This window comes from Bubalus bubalis, chromosome 9 (genome assembly GCF_019923935.1).
Source record: "Bubalus bubalis isolate 160015118507 breed Murrah chromosome 9, NDDB_SH_1, whole genome shotgun sequence".
Lineage (NCBI taxonomy): Eukaryota > Metazoa > Chordata > Mammalia > Artiodactyla > Bovidae > Bubalus > Bubalus bubalis.
In genome coordinates this window covers 56,015,864-56,035,382 of record NC_059165.1, presented here as the reverse complement: position 1 = coordinate 56,035,382, position 19,519 = coordinate 56,015,864, and positions in this window count along the sequence as shown.

The following is a 19,519-nucleotide window of genomic DNA, read 5'->3' as shown; positions in this document are numbered from 1 at the left end:
TTCTGTCAAAGGCTTAAGGACTATGGGAGGATTAAGCTGCAGAGGCTTCTTCATTGTACTTTGGTTTTGCCCATGTTTTTTGAAGGTTGTCATTTATACCTCAGGTATCAGAAGAAACATTCCAACAAAGTGCCTTGGAAATTAACAGCCCCAACCATTATCTGATGACTTACCCCTTCATAATTAAAAGTTCTCAATTTTAAATTTTATGCTTATTTTAGATTCAAAGTCTTTGGTAAAGTCACATGTTAAAAATGACTGAAATAATTCCAAAGGAGCAATGTTGGAGTAGCTTGGAGAAATGCATTTGAACTAATGTGATATAAAATTGTAATGAAATGAAAATTCCATGGACTTGCCAAAATTCAGTTTGTAAAATAACCTTCATTTATTTGGCATCAAATGCTTCCATTAATTATAATAAAATAAGATATTGATGCTTCAAAAAAAAAAGTGCAATCAATCAATGCAAAGAAATAGAGGAAAACAACAGAATGGGAAAGACTAGGGATCTCTTCAAGAAAATTAGAGATACCAAGGGAACATTTCATGCAAAGATGGGCTCAATAAAGGACAGAAATGGTATGGACCTAACAGAAGCAGAAGATATTAAGAAGAGGTGGCAAGAATACACAGAAGAACTGTACAAAAAAGATCTTCATGACCCAAATAATCACGATGATGTGATCACTGACCTAGAGCCAGACATCCTGGAATGTGAAGTCAAGTGGGCCTTAGAAAGCATCACTACGAACAAAGCTAGTGGAGGTGATGGAATTCCAGTTCAGCTATTCCAAATCCTGAAAGATGATGCTGTGAAAGTACTGCACTCAATATGCCAGCCAATTTGGAAAACTCAGCAGTGGCCACAGGACTGGAAAAGGTCAGTTTTCATTCCAATCCCAAAGAAAGGCAATGCCAAAGAATGCTCAAACTACCACACAATTGCACTCATCTCACATGCTAGTAAAGTAATGCTCAAAATTCTCCAAGCCAGGCTTCAGCAATACGTGAACGTGAACTTCCAGATGTTCAAGCTGGTTTTAGAAAAGGCAGAGGAACCAGAGATCAAGTTGCCAACATCCGCTGGATCATGGAAAAAGCAAGAGAGTTCCAGAAAAACATCTATTTCTGCTTTATTGACTATGCCAAAGCCTTTGACTCTGTGGATCACAATAAACTGTGGGAAATTCTGAAAGAGATGGGAATACCAGACCACCTGACCTGCCTCTTGAGAAATCTGTATGCAGGTCAGGAAGCAAGAGTTAGAACTGGACATGGAACAACAGACTGGTTCCAAATAGGAAACAGAGTACGTCAAGGCTGTATATTGTCACCCTGTTTATTTAACTTATATGCAGAGTCCATCATGAGAAACAATGGACTGGAAGAAATACAAGCTGGAATCAAGATTGCCGGGAGAAATATCAATAACCTCAGATATGCAGATGACACCACCCTTATGGCAGAAAGTGAAGAGGAACTAAAAAGCCTCTTGATGAAGGTGAAAGAGGAGAGTGAAAAAGTTGGCTTAAAGCTCAACATTCAGAAAATGAAGATCATGGCATCCGGTCCCATCACTTCATGGGAAATAGATGGGGAAACAGTGGAAACAGTGTCAGACTTTATTTTCCTGGGCTCCAAAATCACTGCAGATGGTGACTGCAGCCATGAAATTAAAAGACGCTTACTCTTACTTGGAAGAAAAGTTATGACCAACCTAGATAGCATATTCAAAAGCAGAGATATTACTTTACCAACAAAGGTCCGTCTAATCAAGGCTATGGTTTTTCCTGTGGTCATGTATGGATGTGAGAGTTGGACTGTAAAGAAGGCTGAGCACCGAAGAATTGATGCTTTCGAACTGTGGTGCTGGAGAAGACTCTTGAGAGTCGCTTGGACTGCAAGGAGATCCAACCAGTCCATTCTGAAGGAGATCAGCCCTGGGATTTCTTTGGAAGGAATGATGCTAAAGCTGAAACTCCAGTACTTTGGCCACCTCATGCGAAGAGTTGATTCATTGGAAAAGACTCTGATGCTGGGAGGGATTGGGGGCAGGAGGAGAAGGGGACTACAGAGGATGAGATGGCTGGATGACATCACTGACTCGATGGACGTGAGTCTGAGTGAACTCCGGGAGCTAGTGATAGACAGGGGGGCCTGGCGTGCTGCGATTCATGGGGTCACAAAGTGTCGGACATGACTGAGCAACTGAACTGAACTGAACTGAACCTATTCAAACTAGATAGAACGGAACAACACTTCTTGAAATTTTGTAATAGTAAATCACTGAATCCATAAGTAGGAAGTGGACCTTAGGAGACGTGGCCAGACACAGGCTCTCCCCTCCCCACCTCTATTCTCTCTCTTCACCTCTCTCACTCGTTTGCTCATGTACTCAACATCAGTATACTTAGTAGGCAAGAGTGTGGACTCTGGCACTCGACTTTCTAGCTTTCCATTCTAACTAATCTGTGCTTCAGTGTTCTCTTCTGTAAAATAGTACATCAGTTCACTTCAGCCGCTCAGTTGTGTCTGACTCTTTGTGACCCCATGAACCGCAGCACGGCCAGGCCTCCCTGTCCATCATCAACTCCTGGAGTCCACCCAAACCCATGTCCATTGAGTTGGTGATGCCATCCAACCATCTCATCCTCTGTCATCCCCTTCTCCTCCTGCCCTCAATCTTTCCCAGCATCAGGGTCTTTTCCAATGAGTCAGCTCTTTTGCATCTACCTCAAGGTGTTATAAGGATTAAATGAGTTAATACATATAAAGTGTTTTGCTCAACACTTTGTATCTATTAAGCTCCCCTCAAACTAAGCTTTCTCTGCTTGTTTATCAGTACTCATGACTAAAGCATAGTGATCCTTGTTCTGGTTTTTATAAAGTCCAGAGCTCTCTGTTAATTGACTCTGGTATACTAAGTGACAAAAAAAAAAAAAAAAAAAAAAAAAAAAAACCAAAACTCTGCTGCTGCTGTTGCGGCTGCTGCTAAGTCGCTTCAGTTGTGTCCGACTCTGTGTGACCCCAGAGACGGCAGCCCACCAGGTATTAAATCACAATTAGATTTTTTTTTTTTTACCAGTTGAAACTAATCAGAGTAAACAAATACTATAGAACCTATAGAACTGAATTCTGAAATGACATTATGATTTAAATACTATGAATTCCATATTCCCGGGAAGGTAGCCATTCTAGTCCAATTGTCACTCGCTAAAGGGGGTGGCATTGGAGCCATATTAGCAGAAGCTAATACATCACTGTGTGATGCGAGTGTATGCTCCTTGGTTTTTGTCTCGTCACAACAAAGATTTGAAGGGATGGACCTTAAAGCCCCCTCGGCGTGTCACAGCTCTCGGGTCTTGGACAGACCGTGTTATAGTTCTCAGGTCTCGAATAGACTGTGTTATAGCTCTCAGGTCTCGAATGGACCACATTATAGCTCTTAGACAAATCAGTGTTACAGCTCAGTGTTACAGCTTTATTTTATTTAGAAGATAGCAGGAAAATCCATCTTCGAGGTGTGAGGGTACGTTGATCCAAAGACGTGAAGAGTGCCCCAGTGTGTGGGAGAGAGAAAGAGCGCCCTTGGCTCCTCCTTTTATATATTTTTTCTTCTCCCTGGGCCTGCCCTATGCAAATTGGGCTTAGTCAGGAGTCCTGTTCTGCCTGAAGTTCTCACTCCAGTCCTCGGACCTTCCTTTGACCTTCCTTTGTTCTATTTTCGCAGGCTTTTCCCTTCCTTGTCTTTTAGCCACTGTCATTTTGGACTCCTTTTCCCTATTCTAACTACCTAACAATTGCATGACAAGCAGTGTTCTAGGAACTGATATGTATTAATTCATAAAAACTTCAAACTAGTCACTACGAATAACCTCACTTATAAAATGAGGGCCTATTAGGATGAAGAACTGAAAGTCATGAAAATAATAATAGCTGAACCAGAATTTGAGCAAAGACCCCTGGCCTTAACTGGCTCCTCACAATCTCACCCTTGGGAAGGAAGCTGACTGTCAGAAAGGAAGTAAAGGCAGATTTAAAAGAAGGGGACTGTAGACAGGGAGGAATGATTAATCTTTCTTATTCAGAAAAATCTTTAGGGTGTACGTCTTTGAAGAAAGCAAAGTCTCTGTCTATGTGAACTACGTTAAACCCTGATGTGATGTGAAACCCCAAGAAGTAGAATTATCTGACTCGTAAGTCATCATGGACAATGAGTTGCTAGAATCATAGAAAGATTCAATACTACTGAGTCATGTTGATGAAATTAGCTTTTTGTTAAGTTCTTAAATACAATTATCTATAGGCATTTGTTCAAAATCCTTCTGAATATATATACAGGTATTTATGTGAATGCATTTATATGAATAGATATATATAGCCCTATACATATATGTGTATAACATATGCATAAATGTCTTATGCTGTGAGTTATATGGCTATGTATAGTATCATGAGACTTCATGATAATCCAAATATCACATAAGATTAAATTTAAAAGTATTAAGAGCTGACTCATTTAAATTCTAGTGTTGGAGAAGACTCTTGAGAGTCCCTTGGACTGCAAGGAGATCCAACCAGTCCATTCTAAAGGAGATCAGCCCTGGGTGTTCCTTGGAAGGAATGATGCTAAAGCTGAAACTCCAGTACTTTGGCCACCTCATGCGAAGAGTTGATTCATTGGAAAAGACTCTGATGCTGGGAGGGATTGGGGGCAGGAGGAGAAGGGGACAAGAGGATGAGATGGCTGGATGGCATCTCCGACTCAATGGACGTGAGTCTGCGTAAACTCCGGGAGTTGGTGATGGACAGGCTGGCGTGCTGCGATTCATGGAGTTGCAAAGAGTTGGACAAGACTGATCGACTGAACTGAACTGAGTTGAAGGTTAAATAAAAATAAAATGCCCCTCTAGGCACAGAGTTACAGTCTCTGATTTTCAGCTTCAGATCATCTACTGAGCTGATAAGAATAGAGAGATCTTTGACTTTTTATAAACTGCAGTATTTCTTTTTTCCTCCCTGGGTCTCTATCCATCTTTATTTTTCCTCTCTCCAAAAAAAGAAATCTTATTATAATTCCTTTACCTAACACTTCTCACCCCCACTGGCATCAAACAAAGCTGCCACTTCTGAAATGCTTCTTTGTTGCAGACACAAACCTTTTCTGCACATTAAGAATCAAAGGCTAAAAAATCATCTGCAGCTTTTCCAGCTCCCAACGGATAGGATAACTTGAACCCCTGCAAATTCAATCCAGTCATCTCAAAAAATCCTGAGAATTTAACATCTGAAAAGAACCCATATTCAGTAGAGTGTTTTAAACTCCTTCAAATTCTATATGTAAAATCACTATGCTCTAAAAGGTTTCAGATTAATTTGTTCCAAAAATATTAGACTGCCACCCACATTCAAACTGACTTGGTGTGGAAGGAGAATGTAATTTAAGCAAGACTTATGTCTGCACTTAAAAGTCTTAAAATTAAGAAGTAAAGTCTACACACAAACTATACATTACGGGAGAAACTATCAAGGTTCAGGGTAATTATTCTATATCTTTTAATTGTCATTTCACGCATTTGAAAACTAGAATTTTTAATGGCTTGACGAAAAGATTCAAAGTAACATCAAAATAAATGAGCAGTAACTACAATAATATAGCACAGAAAAAGAGTCTATAAGTGTATGGGGGACACACTCACAGAATAGTGCTACCATTTCCTGTCAACTCTTCAGTTTCAGCCAATTGATCAGAACACTACTGCCTGACCCTGTCCTTTTCAGATAATCAGAAGCAAAGTTCTCAGAGGTTCTAGGGAAGAGGCAATCTCTCCTTCATGCCTTGACTTTGTTCTGCCCTCTTTGACTCTGTTCTACTATCTTATTTCTTACATCAAATTGTGCCAAACCCTGCCCCATATCCCATCGTATCAATACACAGCACTGTAATGTTGCATCACCTCAACTGTAAGGAACTATATTATATACATCTGCATCAGCTTGGGCTCTTTTGTTGCCAATGAACAGAATAACCAGTCATCCCAGTTTGCCCAGAAATGAGAGGTTTCCTGGGATGCAGGACTTTAAATGACAAAATGAGGAAGTCCCTCACTATAGATAGGAAATTCAATTCAAACTGGCTCAATTTAAAAGGAAAATCATGAGCTTACACAGAAGGGGAAACATGCAGCTTTGGGAATGCCTAGATCCAGAGGCTCAAAGATCATCCAAGTAGTCTCTTTCCATTTCTTGGTTCTGTCCCCTACCCCCTCCCTCCTCCCACCCTATACTGGTTTTCATCTCAAATCCCACACAGCAGCATGTCAGTCCCAGGCTAAAAACCTCCCAGATTCAAATGTAGGAAAAAAAAAAAAAGTTATGCTTCTCTCTTCTATTCCCAACAATCTGAACAAGGGCCTAGTTTTTATTGGTCCAAGATGGGTCATGCACCTATTCTTAAACCAAATCCTGAGCTAAAAGGAAAGAAGTGCTGGTTTGCACAGGCATAGGTCACATGCCCACTTATGCATCTAAGACTGGGGTCAAGGCCACCCAAACAACAGGAACTAAGAGAGAAGACATGGCAGCTCCTCCAAAGAAAACGCCAAAGTAGACAAAAGTAGATTCTGGGAAACCAATAAATACATTAACAATTCATGCAACAAAATTTGGTGCTATCCCTGAGCCAGTATTATGGAGAATAGATACACTGAGAAGTACTGGCTTTAGAAAATGTTGTAGTTGGGAGAGGGAATGTTGATGGGAGGGACAGTTGACTTAAGGGTGATGGGTAACAGAGCTGGGCAGAAATGGTGGGGGCACATCAATAATTGAGTAACACGGCTGCTGTTGATCTTAGGATAGTTTTTCAGAGATCGTCTGTTGCTTTTACTATGCTTCACAGTGAAATTTTCTGAATTTTTCAATTGCTCATTTTTGTTACTGGGCAAAGGCATTGTATGTATTAGGTTGGTACAAAAGTAATTGTGATTTTGGACTGTGAATTTTAAATCATTATAACTAGGCTCAAACACATCTTTATTAATCAAAGTAGGAACCATTACAATCAACACATTTTTGCCAAAAAGAAATATGTTTGTTTATGTAGCGTAAAAATCCACGGTTCAGGATTCAGTGAACTCTTGGAAAGCATTTTCTACCTCCTGCTGGTTGTGGAAGTGTTTTCCTTGCAAAAAGTTGCTTGAAGAAGTGGTAGTTGGTTGGAGAGAGGTCAGGTGAATATGGCAGATGAGGCAAAACTTTATAGCCCAATTCATTCAACTTTTGAAGCATTGGTTGTACAGTGTGTGGTCAGGCATTGTCATGGAAAATTGAGCCCTTTCTGTTGACCAATGCCAGCTGCAGATATTGCAGTTTTCAGTGCATCTCATCGATTTGCTGAGCATACTTCTCAGATGTAATGGTTTCTCCATCTCAGATGTAATAGTTTCTTTAATGGGATTCAGAAAGCTGTAGTGGATCAGATGGGCAGCAGACCACCAAACAGTGATCATGACCTATTTTTATTAGTGCAAATTTGGCTTTGGTAAGTGCTTTGGACCTTCTTCTTGGTCCAACCACTGAGCTGATCATTACTCGTTGTCATATAAAATCTATTTTTCATTGCACATCACAATCCAATCAAGAAATGGTTCATTGTTGTTGCACAGAATAAGGGATGTCGACACTTCAAAAATGACAATTTTTCTTTTTTTTTTTTGGCCAACTCATGAAGCCCCCATTTATCAAGCTTTTTCACCTTTCCAATTTGCTTCAAATGCCAAATGACTGTAGAATGGTTGCCACTGAGTTCTTTGGCAACTTCTCAAATAGTTGTAAGGGGATCAGCTTCAATGATTGCTCTCAATTGGTCGTTGTCAACTTCCAATGGCCAGCCACTGTGCTCCTCATCTTCAAAGCTCTGGTCTCCTTTGCAAAACATCTTGAACCACCACTGCACTGTACGTTCATTAGCAGTTCCTGGGCCAAATGTGTTGTTGATGTTGCAAGTTGTCTCCACTGCTTTATGACCCATTTTGAACTTGAATAAAAAAACCACTCAAATTTGCTTTTTGTCTAACATCACTTCTATAGTTTAAAATAAATATAAAATTATAGCAAGTAATAAATCATTAGAAAAAAAAATTACAGCAAAAAATGTGCATTAAAATGATGTATAATATAACCACATTTACTTAAGAATGTATTCCAGTATCAAATGGCAAAGTTCAACAATGCAACCACAATAATTTTTGTACCAACCTAATAGTTCAGCCGCAGACATGGAGAAGGCAGATGCTATGTGGATGTCAGAGAATGGTTGGACTTTTAGCTCCAGACCAATGTCTGCATTGAAACTTGTTCAAACTGCCTCAGCTGTTTTTGACTGAAGTGACAAGAATGAACACTTGGCTTTGTCATGAAGTCATAAAATTCATTTCAGTCTGGTTTTAAAAGACGCCCAACTGAGGCCAGAAATTTAGGAACTGTTAGTATGAATTGAGTGTTGATTAAAAATAAGAGAAACAATTTCAAATCGTACTCTCTAGCTGACTTCATGGATTTTTGAGGGGGTGGGATGTTAATCACTCAATTTTATGGAAAATAAAAATAAAAACAGGTGTCATTAAGACTGCACCTTTTCTGACTTTGCAGCATGCCAGGCTTCCCTGTCCACCACCAACTTTTGGAGCTTACTCAAACTCAGAGTCGGACACAACTGAACTGAATTAATGATACTATATGCAGCCATGTCCTCATGGAATATTCAGAGAAGGACTCAGTAAAGATACAATGAAAGAGGTTATAATATTAATAATTGTGCTTTTGCCAGATTCTCTGTGATTTTTAGGATGATGTTTCCCAAACTTTGATGTACAAACAAATTACCTGGGATCTTGTTAAAATGCAGATTCTGATTTGGTAAATGTGGGTGGTACCCAAGTGTCACATTTCTAACAAACTCCAGGTAACGCTGGTGATCCTTGGGGTCAGAGTTCAGGAAGGGACTGCTTGCATTGCACAAATTCAGTAAAATTCAGTGACCTACTGAATAGAAGAATTTGCATGTTCATAAGATCACCAGGCAATTTATATCACATTCAAATCAGAGAAGCACTGCTCTAGAGCCAGTTTCCACGAACACATTCTTTGTGCATTGGCAAGTCAGTCCAACTGTACAAAATAATCTCAACCAATAGAGAAATATAGTCTGAGTATCTTAAAATAAGTAAGGAGAACAGAAAAGAAGAAAATTCTTCCCTTCTAAAACTCTGTTAAGGGAGCATTGCTTCACCTCGAAAGACTGGTTTAACATCTAATGAATCCATGTTTATATCCAAGAGACAAAAGGGAATACAGAGCAAGAGCTCAGAGGTCAGTTAAAAAAACGTATGATATCAGGAACTGGCAAAGAGGACTCCATAGTAGAGCCACAAAAAATCATTTTAGGAATGCAAAGTTTTGATTGAAATATTCCCATTAATGAAAACTGGCAGGGTCACAAGTAGTGAGTAATCAGTAAAACCACACACTACGCGTGCAGCACATCCTTAGGGACTTGGCATGAGGTGGTCATCAAAAGCTAGGTGATTTTTACCCAACCAATGTCACTGAATAAGGACACATATGCTGAAAGGCTTACAGATATTATACAAGGCACATGTACATAAAACAGAAACCATATGAGGATACTTGATAAATATTTGTTGAATAAGCTCAAGAATATCCGACTTGTGTTCTGAATAAAAGAGTTGTAATTTGAAAAAAAAAAAAAAAAAAAAAAGACTGCACCTTTTCTAAATCTTAGGTAGGGAAGAATAATGAAATAATCTCTTAAAATGCCTTGGTCCTCCTGGGAATGAAACAACAGCCAAGTCTCAGAGTTCCACAGGTGGTCTATTCATCCTAAGGTTTCTTGGGAATGAAGCATTTCATGTTTCTAGCATTTTTCTGCTTTCCCATACAATGTTCTCATTCAGTTCTCATGAGGAACCTATGAGGTTGGCAGATAATCTGTTCCATTTGCAGATAGAAGCAGCTGGCCTGCAGAGTGGTTAAATAGCTTGGCCAGGGTTAAACAACTAGTTCAGAGACTTAGGACCACCCACCAGGGGTTGGGATTTTTTTGTTATAACTGCCAAATACCATCCCAAGGAAGCTGAGTAAGTTAGTAGTTTTACTTTTCCACATATGGAGTATGCCCACATATGGAGTAATTTATTAATTCTTTCATTTATTATTGACTGCCAACTCCATTCTAAGGACTATGCTGGGTGATAAAAATACAGAGATGAATAAGGTACACCTCCTGCCTTCAACGAGCTCTCAGCCTACATGGTTTCCTTTCCTTATATGTTACCAGAAAAAGTTAAATATAAATGATTTTTGGACTGTGCATCATTTTTTTTGCTTTGCATAATTCCATTGTAATTATTATAAATTCAGAGAGCAAACATAATAATTGTAACTCTTGACTATGTTCCCAAAACTGTGCTAGGTACAAATTTAATTCAGTTTTCAAACCAGATGTGCAGAGCAAATATAACTTATTCAATTTGTCTACAATTTATCTGGTCTTCCTTCCAAGGCCCAATGCTTTGCTTAAGAAGAAAAAAATAACAATTCTTGTTCCAATTTCATTTTGAGCTTAATAATAATAATAATTTAAACTGTCCCTTAGGTAGTGTTCCTGCAACATCCAGGAAGCAAATCAAACCATTCTGAAAAACCCTATTTTAAATGTCAGAGGTTGAATATCACCCTTCTCTCTTTGTATTTTTTTCTGAAACAAATGCTAATACATCCTTCCTCATGCTCACATTGCTTCATGAGTACTTCCCAAGATAGATGTCCATGCAACTAAGAAGGTCTTGTACTCTCAAAAGCTAAAAGGAAAAATTTATTAATCATTTAAAAATATAGCTCCTGTGAAACACATTATCCCCCAAAGTTTTCATGGAAGCTCTAAGGAAGAGGTGGCATTTATAGATGAGTTAGCTAAGAGATGGGGAGGCTTAATGCCACATTTAAAACCACAAAGCAGATTAATTTTCCTGTGCACTTAATGATTTAGCCAAAATACTACAACTCCAGGTGTGACCATGTGGGTCTGGCAGGAAGAGTGGTGTTTCACGTGGCTTCCCTACCAGTGAAGGGCACTTGCTGTCCACTGTGCAGAGAATGCTTCCTTTCTGTGTGGCTCTCTAGAGCCCAGCATGGTACCTGGGCATACAGTAGGTGCTCAGCAAATGTTTGCTGAGAGTTAACTGCTTGCCGTCACTCTGGGAAGTTTTTTTTCTTCCTCATTGTCCATTTCACAGATGGAGAAATGGGCACAAGGACACAATGCTGGTGGTGGCCAAGCTGGGGTTGTCCCAACTCCTGATTCCCAGGCTGATCTCTTCCTCTGCCCCTCACCTTGTACAAGGCTCTGAAGCATGCATGAATCCTGCAGGAAGCCACATTGAATCAGTGTTAGACAGACTGTTTTGGACATCTGGAAACATTCCTGAGGGCATGCAAGAGTCCTATCACTGAACCAGAAGACAGGCTCAGAGGCTAGAAAGCACAAACTGGGGACACAAGTTCTGCAATGCCTCCCCCCAAAGAAGATATTAACACCCAAACCTAGGCCAAATTCTGGATTTCTAGTCTTGGACACTATCTGGCAGCAAGATAAATTAACCTGATTTGCCATGCTGTGCAGTGGGTGCCTCATAAATGGTGGTAATACTAGGCTTAACCACTTGACTCATGTTAGACTATTTGATGACCACAGCAACTCCCTTGAACAAGTATATTTATCCACATTTTATAGATGAGACATTGGGGCTCAGTATAGTTCACTTTCAGAATGTCAAAGAGATCTTAGGGTGGTCTACTTTGGAAGTCTTTTGAGAACTGTGCACTTCTGACTTCTAATAGAATGACTATTGTTCTGTAACCCCAGAGTGCCTTAGTCATTAGTTAACTCAAGCACCTACTTAGGTTTTTGGCAAGGCCTAGACAGCCTCGAAAAGGCTCCAAGCCATATTGGGGCATGAGCAGAAAATATTGCTAGTGAAGTTTGAGCTGGAAGAAGCCAGCCTGATGGCCCCACAGGGTCATAGGCTCTGTGGGAATATGGAGTGGAAGGCAGTGTGGCCTTATGATGAGGAGTTGCTAGGGCCAGATTCTACTCCAGGCTCAACTTTTTCTTAGCTCTGTGTCCTTGGACAAGGTAACTAAACCTTTCTGTGCTTCACACCTCTCATTCATAAACTGTGATAATGGTACAGAGACACTGAGAGGATAAAATGAGATAACACTTGTAAAATGTTGAGCCCCACTGCCTGGTATGTGGTAAACATTCAAATTATGTCACCTAAATAGACAAAAAGGGGATAGAAGAGGTGGCAAAGAGCAGGAACAGCCACAAGACATACTGAGTTAAGATCCAGAAACTAGAGAAAGCTGGTATCCCTGGGAAATTATCTTAACGTCTTTTTCATTTTTCATGGTTTTATGTTCATTTTTCCCCAGTCTTGTTAAGTCTCATTTATTTGTTAACATTGACCTTTCATTAATAATTGCCAAAATGTACTGAATACTTATATGTGCCAAGCACTGTGTGAGCTAAGTATGAATTATGTTAATCTCCTAAACATTTTGTTGAATAGTCAGTATTAAATCCCCACTTTACAAATGAGGAAATGGAGCAGAGACATGGAGCATCTTGTTTACTAACAAGGGGTGGACCAGGATTTGAACTCAGCTGGGTATCTCCTGAGTTTTCACACTTGACCACTCAGTGCCTCTTGATGCTGCTGCTTCTGCTAACCACCACCCACACCATCATCCTTCTGATCATCATCATTATTATTATTATCACATCTAACTTTTATTGAGCTAAACACAGCCTTTCAGGATTGCTTCAAGAGCTTTATGTATATGAATGTGTTTAATTTTCACACTCTTATAAAACAAATAAACATAGCATCCTTTTTTTTTTTTCATCCTCATTTTATAGACAAAGAAAGGAAGTGCCTTACTCAAGGTCAGCCTGCTGTAAGTGGTCCAGCCACAGTTTGTCAGTAGAACACCTCATGAATGGTTTTGTTTGCCACCATCTACAAACATTTTTCATATTTTCTATTTGGAGCCTCACTGCCATCCTTTCAAGGAGGATGCCTCTTATACAATGAAGGAGGAAGTTGAGCCTCAGAGATGGGATGTACTCAAGATCACCCAGCTGATCTATAGCAAAGCCAAGAGTAAGCAGGTCTGTCTACCTTCAAGCACAGTGCTCTTGCTATGATTCTTCAGCTACAAGTAACTGACTCCACCCCATCCTTATTCTCCTTCCCACTCCACCACAGACACCCCATAGATACCCTCTGACTGATTTCTCTTTGTACTTCCCTATCTTAGATAAGCACCTCAAGTGTGGTCATCTTAAGTCAAACACCTCTAGTGTGGTCTAACTTCACACTGGTCTTCAGTTAAAAATCAACCTGAAAAATCAAGTCATGTTAACCTATCTGGAAAAACAGAATTTAACACTAGATTTGAGTGAAGAAATAATATTTTAAAGCTAAAACCTTAAGCAAGTGCCAGGCCAGCAGAACAGATTGGTCAAGTTCTTCTAAAAACCTCTATCACCATATCACATGCCTGGTTGACCACAAGGTAAAACTGTTCTCTCCTGTCTCTAGCAGGTGCTTAGCTTCAGGAGGCTATCAATTATAGATTGATAAGGAGATCAGTCTATAGCATCAGGAGATCAATCAATTATAGATTGATCTCAGTCCATTCCTCCTTTATCTTCAATCCAAAGAGGAAGTGGCAGGCAGGCCTGTAACCCAGGTATCATAAAACAGTAGAAATTTTTCTTCCCTGTCCCATAGCTCTTCATAAAGAGAGTGGAACAGCTGAACTACATGGAGATAGCACCTTAGACTGAGACAATAAAGGCCAGTAAGTGCCAAATTACTCCTTAAAATGGAGAGAATACATAGACCCTAGAAGAGAAGTCTGAGAACCCAACATCATAAGTCTCCATTTAAACCACAATCATGATGAAACCAGCAAGGGAGAAAGAAAGAATGGAAAAAAATCACTCATCCAGTCATTAATATAACTGTATGCCTATAGATTAAATTTGCAAAAGTTATATACTCCTATAGTGGTCATCATATAGCAAGTATTTTAACTAGATACATCTTTTGGCAAAAGGGACTAAATACTACTTTTTTGTATCTCACACAGTGCCTGGCAAATAGGAGAAATACTCAAGAAAATATTTGTTGATATCAAATCATTGATTCATTGAAGCATTGATTCAATACTTACATTGATTCTAAACTTGCCAACTTAAACCTCTCTTTTATTGTCATTCACTAATTTGCAAATATTTGCAAATGCTACTCTATGCCAGATACTAGGATGCACATTTTTAAAATATACACAGTTACTGATCCTTAGGATCATGCAGTCCAGAGGGAAGACTGTGAAGAAATAATTACAGACAGGATGGGATATATAAAGGGAAATCAGGACACTAATGATGTATAGACAAGTCACACTGACCTTGCTTGGGGTTTTCAGGACATCTTCTCTAAGCAAAGGAGGTTTCATCTCAGACCTAAGTGAAATTTACTGAGTCAGAGAGAGAGGGAAGCTGGAATCCAGGAATGTGAGAAAGTTTAGATGTTAGAGAAGAAATGCTACTTTAGAAGTAAAGAAAGGAAGTGTGACAAAAGTAAAACAAAACAAAGTGAGAGAGAGAGAGATCAAGGATCAGACCTTAGATGACTTCTAAGCCATGGTAAAGATTTCAAGTGTTATCCTAAGGGGATTTTAAAAGATCTCTTGCTGCCAAAGGAGGACAGATAACCAAGAATGGATAACAGGAAAAGCCACCATACTGCATAGGAGCAATAGTATAACAGGTGACTTCATTCACCAGCAAACAGAAATTGCTCAGATGGGTAATACCTAAATTTGTACAACCGCCAAGCCACATTTATGGGATTCTTCCCAACAATCTTCAGAATTTGAAAAAGGAAATAATAAAAGCCTGGTGAATAGACAGAAAGGTCACATGCTGAAGGATAAGTGGGAGAAATTAAACTATTAGTGTATGAGTGCCAAGTGCCTTCTAAGTGACCATGGATATTCGGGTAAATGTGTCTGGTTGGACAATTACTGAAACAGCAGGCACCCAGAGGACAAAATGTACTCAAGTAAGTCTATAATTAACAGACAATGTGGTGTTGACTGATGCCCTGTTAGGTTCTAAGCCTGGGTATACAGATGGCAGCCAACATCCAGACAAAAGATTAAATATTCAGTGACCATCTGGATAGGCCTTGCCACCACACCAGATGTTGGGATCATTGGAAACATCTGGAATATTGATCTGACTTTCTGCTTTTCCTAGGAAAATTTGCAACACTGCAAGTCTAGCCACAGGGACTCAGAGAGATTACAATTATCCACTGGCCACAGTAGGAGTTCAGAGAAATGAGTGTCCAGGTAATTTGAATGGATTTCTATGTTTAGGCTAGCTGCTTCAACACCCAGGAATCTAGTTTTTCTTTTCTTATCAGAAAAAAAGCTTGATCCTAGAGTGCTATGCTAAAATACAAATGCCTCAAAGTCAGCTGTCATTCCAAAACAGATTTAAATTCCCAATTCCTGAAACATGATCAGCAAACACACTGTTTTACAAGGTGAAATATTAATGATTCCTGAAATGAACCCTCTTCAGATTGAAGTATCTAAGACAGTAACACCTATCTCAGCTGTATGCAGGGATGTCTAGTGTCCTGAAGAGTTAGCTTTGCTTGGTTACTTCCATTTAGATGCCATAAACTAGTACTTCCCTACTTGGTGTCCTCCAATGCAAAACAGAATTAGAACTAGAAATTTAAGGGCAGTATCTGAGTCCTGATCAAGAATCTTCCTGCTGCTGCTAAGTCGCTTCAGTCCTGTCCGACTCTGTGCGACCACATAGACGGCAGCCCACCAGGCTGGAGTGGGTTGCCATTTCCTTCTCCAATGCATGAAAGTGAAAAGTGAAAGTGAAGTCACTCAGTCGTGTCCGACTCTTAGCGACCCCCTGGACTGCAGCCTACCAGGCTCCTCCGCCCATAGGATTTTCCAGGCAAGAGTACTGGAGTGGGGTGCATTGCCTTCTCCAAAGAATCTTCCTAAGGGCACGGAAAGCTAACTGAGGGGTGAGCTGTAAAAACTACAAAAATCTCAGGAAACTCAGAATCGTACCATCAGTTAATATACTCATAACAAGATTGAAAAAAGCTCATCGTGTAAAGATAAAATGCTATAATTTTTCCTGATTAGGAAACTACCATGGGATTATAGTAAAAATAAATTGAGAAGGATAAAGAACGATAGCAATAAAAAGTCATAAATAATAAATTTACACATAATCACCCTACTGAAAGAGAAATGTCATTAAAATCAGGTAAATTTCCTTTCTGTCTTTTTCCTTCTTGTGTGAATATTATGTTTGTGGGTGTGTACATGCGTGCCCATGTGATTAATATTTAACAAAATTGTGATCATCACATATTGTTTTGCATCCCAGTTTTCAAAATGAAGAATATTTTTTCCCTTTATTATTTTAAGTAAACTTGATTTTTAAAAGCTACCTAAGAATTCATCCATAAGGTGCTTTGTTGCTGTTGTTTAGTAGCTAAGTCATGTCCGACTCTTTTTGTGATCCCATGGGCGGTAGCCCACCAGGTTCCTCGGTCCATGGGACTTCCCAGGCAAGAATACTAGAGTCAGTTGTCATTTCTGTCTCCAGGGGATCTTCTTGACCCAGATCAAACCCACGTCTCATGCACTGGAAGGCGGATTCTTTACCACTGAGCCAGGGCCTGAATTTATTTAAGCACTGAGACACATACATAAATAGGAATTGGGTAGCACTTTGGTATTTCCAGTACCTATGCCAAGGACTTCCACTTTGTTATTAAAGAAGAAAAAAATGACAATTTTCTAAAAGGCCTTTTTCTAAGCAATAATAAATACAAGTCAGAATGGTTTCTGTAAGATTCTAAATGTTGCAAACCTTGAAGTTTATCTTTTCAAAGAGAAAATACTCACATTTGCAGTCTCTGCCTTCATTTATAGAAATTCTAAGACAAACTGAAGGAGGAAGAAATTCAGTGTCTCAAGAAGAAACACTTTTCATATCTCTAGAATTTGGGGAAAAAGTTCATGGAAGAGAACCTGAATTCACATAGTGAACTGATTAAGCTTGATTCTTTTATCTGCAGACATAGGGAAAAAACAGATCTTAAAAAATCAAAAGGAAATATTGATGGGATTGCTTTAAACAAATAGAAATGATTTATGAACACCTACAAGTCCTAGAAATAGAATGTCCACAAGCCCTTCCCATCCATCCTTCCATCTACTTCCTCTGCTATAATCTTAGTTCATACTCTGTCCCTCCAGGCACCCCACCCCCAGAACCTCTCCCCCTTGTCCCCTGTGTCCCAGAATAGCTAAGCACAACAAGGTAGAAGGGAAAACAGAGTAGAATGTGGGCAGGTCTTGTATTTTCATTTTCATCACATCTGTGGAGGTTCTGAACATGTATGTCAGATGAGATACATGTTTGAAACATAGGTTCTTAGTTCCTTATACCCAGAAATCCTGACTTAGTAAGTTTGGCAGAGATCTTGGCCAGATTCAGAGATCTGAATTTTAGCAGCTCCCTAGGTTACTTGAGATTAAAAAATCACATAAGTAGAATATGAGACAGCAAAATCAGAGAAGTACAATTAAGTGACATTATTATTTTTTAAAATTCTCCATTTCCTAAAAATCTTGGAAATAAAAACCTAAACACAGTTCTTAATTGCTGATTCCACTGCCCCGTTCCTTTAGTTTAGTTTTCTAGTCTTTAAGGTGGGGAACGGGTGGGGCAATTTTAAGAAAACACAATAAGACTTTGGGACTACTGACTTAAAGCCTGTTTCTCATATTTAGAGCAAAGCTTCTAAGAAAGTTTTTCTGGAACCTCCATGTTTCCTAAATGGATAACATCACCCTCTGTACCCAAAGCTCTAACCACACTGGATAATTCCCAATTTCCTCTCTCATGATAGGTATCTTTCCCCACAATTGTTTTTTTCTTCTTTCTCCACTTGGTGATTCCCTCCTCATCCTACAAACCAGTTTCAAATGCTGACCTGGGACAACTTCCATAATACTCTGCAGAATTCATGACTCATTAATTCATTCAATTATTAATTGACTTGAGTGATATACTGAGAACTTACTATGTGTTCGGCATTTGGGAGAGCTTGAAAAACAAAATTTTGTTTCTGTCATCAAGCTTACATCACCCTTCCTCATAGCATTTTGTTTGTAGATAGCTGTTGGAGCTAAATTTGCTGAGCACTTTGTTTGCTCCAGGCTCCATACTAAACATTCTACAGGCACTGAAACCTAGGAGATTCATTAATCCCATTTTATGTATGAATGAACTAAGGCAAAGAGAGGCTAAATACTTTGCCCAAATCTCACCACAAGGTGAAATCACAAAACTGGGGTTTGAATGCAGTTAGACTGAGTTCAGAGGCTTTGCCTCAATCATTCCATGACATTCCTCCTATATCTTTACCTCACTTTCACTGTACAGTATTACAATTAGCTGTTTATCTCGCTGTTTCTCTCATTATATATCGAATAGTTCCAGAGAAAGCGCAAAGGGAAAATCTATTTTATATCACTTAGCACCTGGCATATAAAATGTACATTAAAATATGATTAGATCTTAGAAACTGAGGTGTTTATTTCCAATCATAAGTGTGCTTTGGTAAGTAAAGCAGAACAAGACTGACTTGTTGAGTATATTTGGAGCTGGAGGTATAATTTAGAATTTGGATGGTGTTCAGTTTTAATCTTGTACTCCTTGGCTGGATTCATGTAGTCTGGTTAAAATAGTTTCTTTTATTTTAGGGTTTTTAAAAATAAATGTATCATAGTAAAATACTTTGCTTTTGTTGTATGTTAACAGGAATAAAATTGTAAACCTTCTCTGAGATGATAATAGAAGCTAAAATTTATTAAACATTTACTCTGTGCTTGAAACTGTGCCAAGCACTTCACATGTACTATCCCACTGGATCTTCCCCCAAAGAGCTCTGACCCACAAACTATTTTTATTCCCAACTTGGACCTCTGGTTCAGCCAAGGTGCAAAGAGCTTGTAAGTTATCACTCCTGTCCTTACAACAACCACAACAAAAATTTGGGCAATCTAAAGATCAATCATTTTCCTGGAAATGTCAGAGAATTGAGGTTGAAGGACAAACAGCTACCACAACATACAGAGACACAAGCACACAGAGAGAGTCACTGCCAGACCACTTACCTGGAGCAGAAGCCACTAGAACAATAAATTGGAAGGAACACTTAGTGGTGATTTTGATGGACAGATGAAGACGGCATGTTTATTAGCATGAAAGAAACAGTCTTGTTGGGGGCTATAGTCTTAG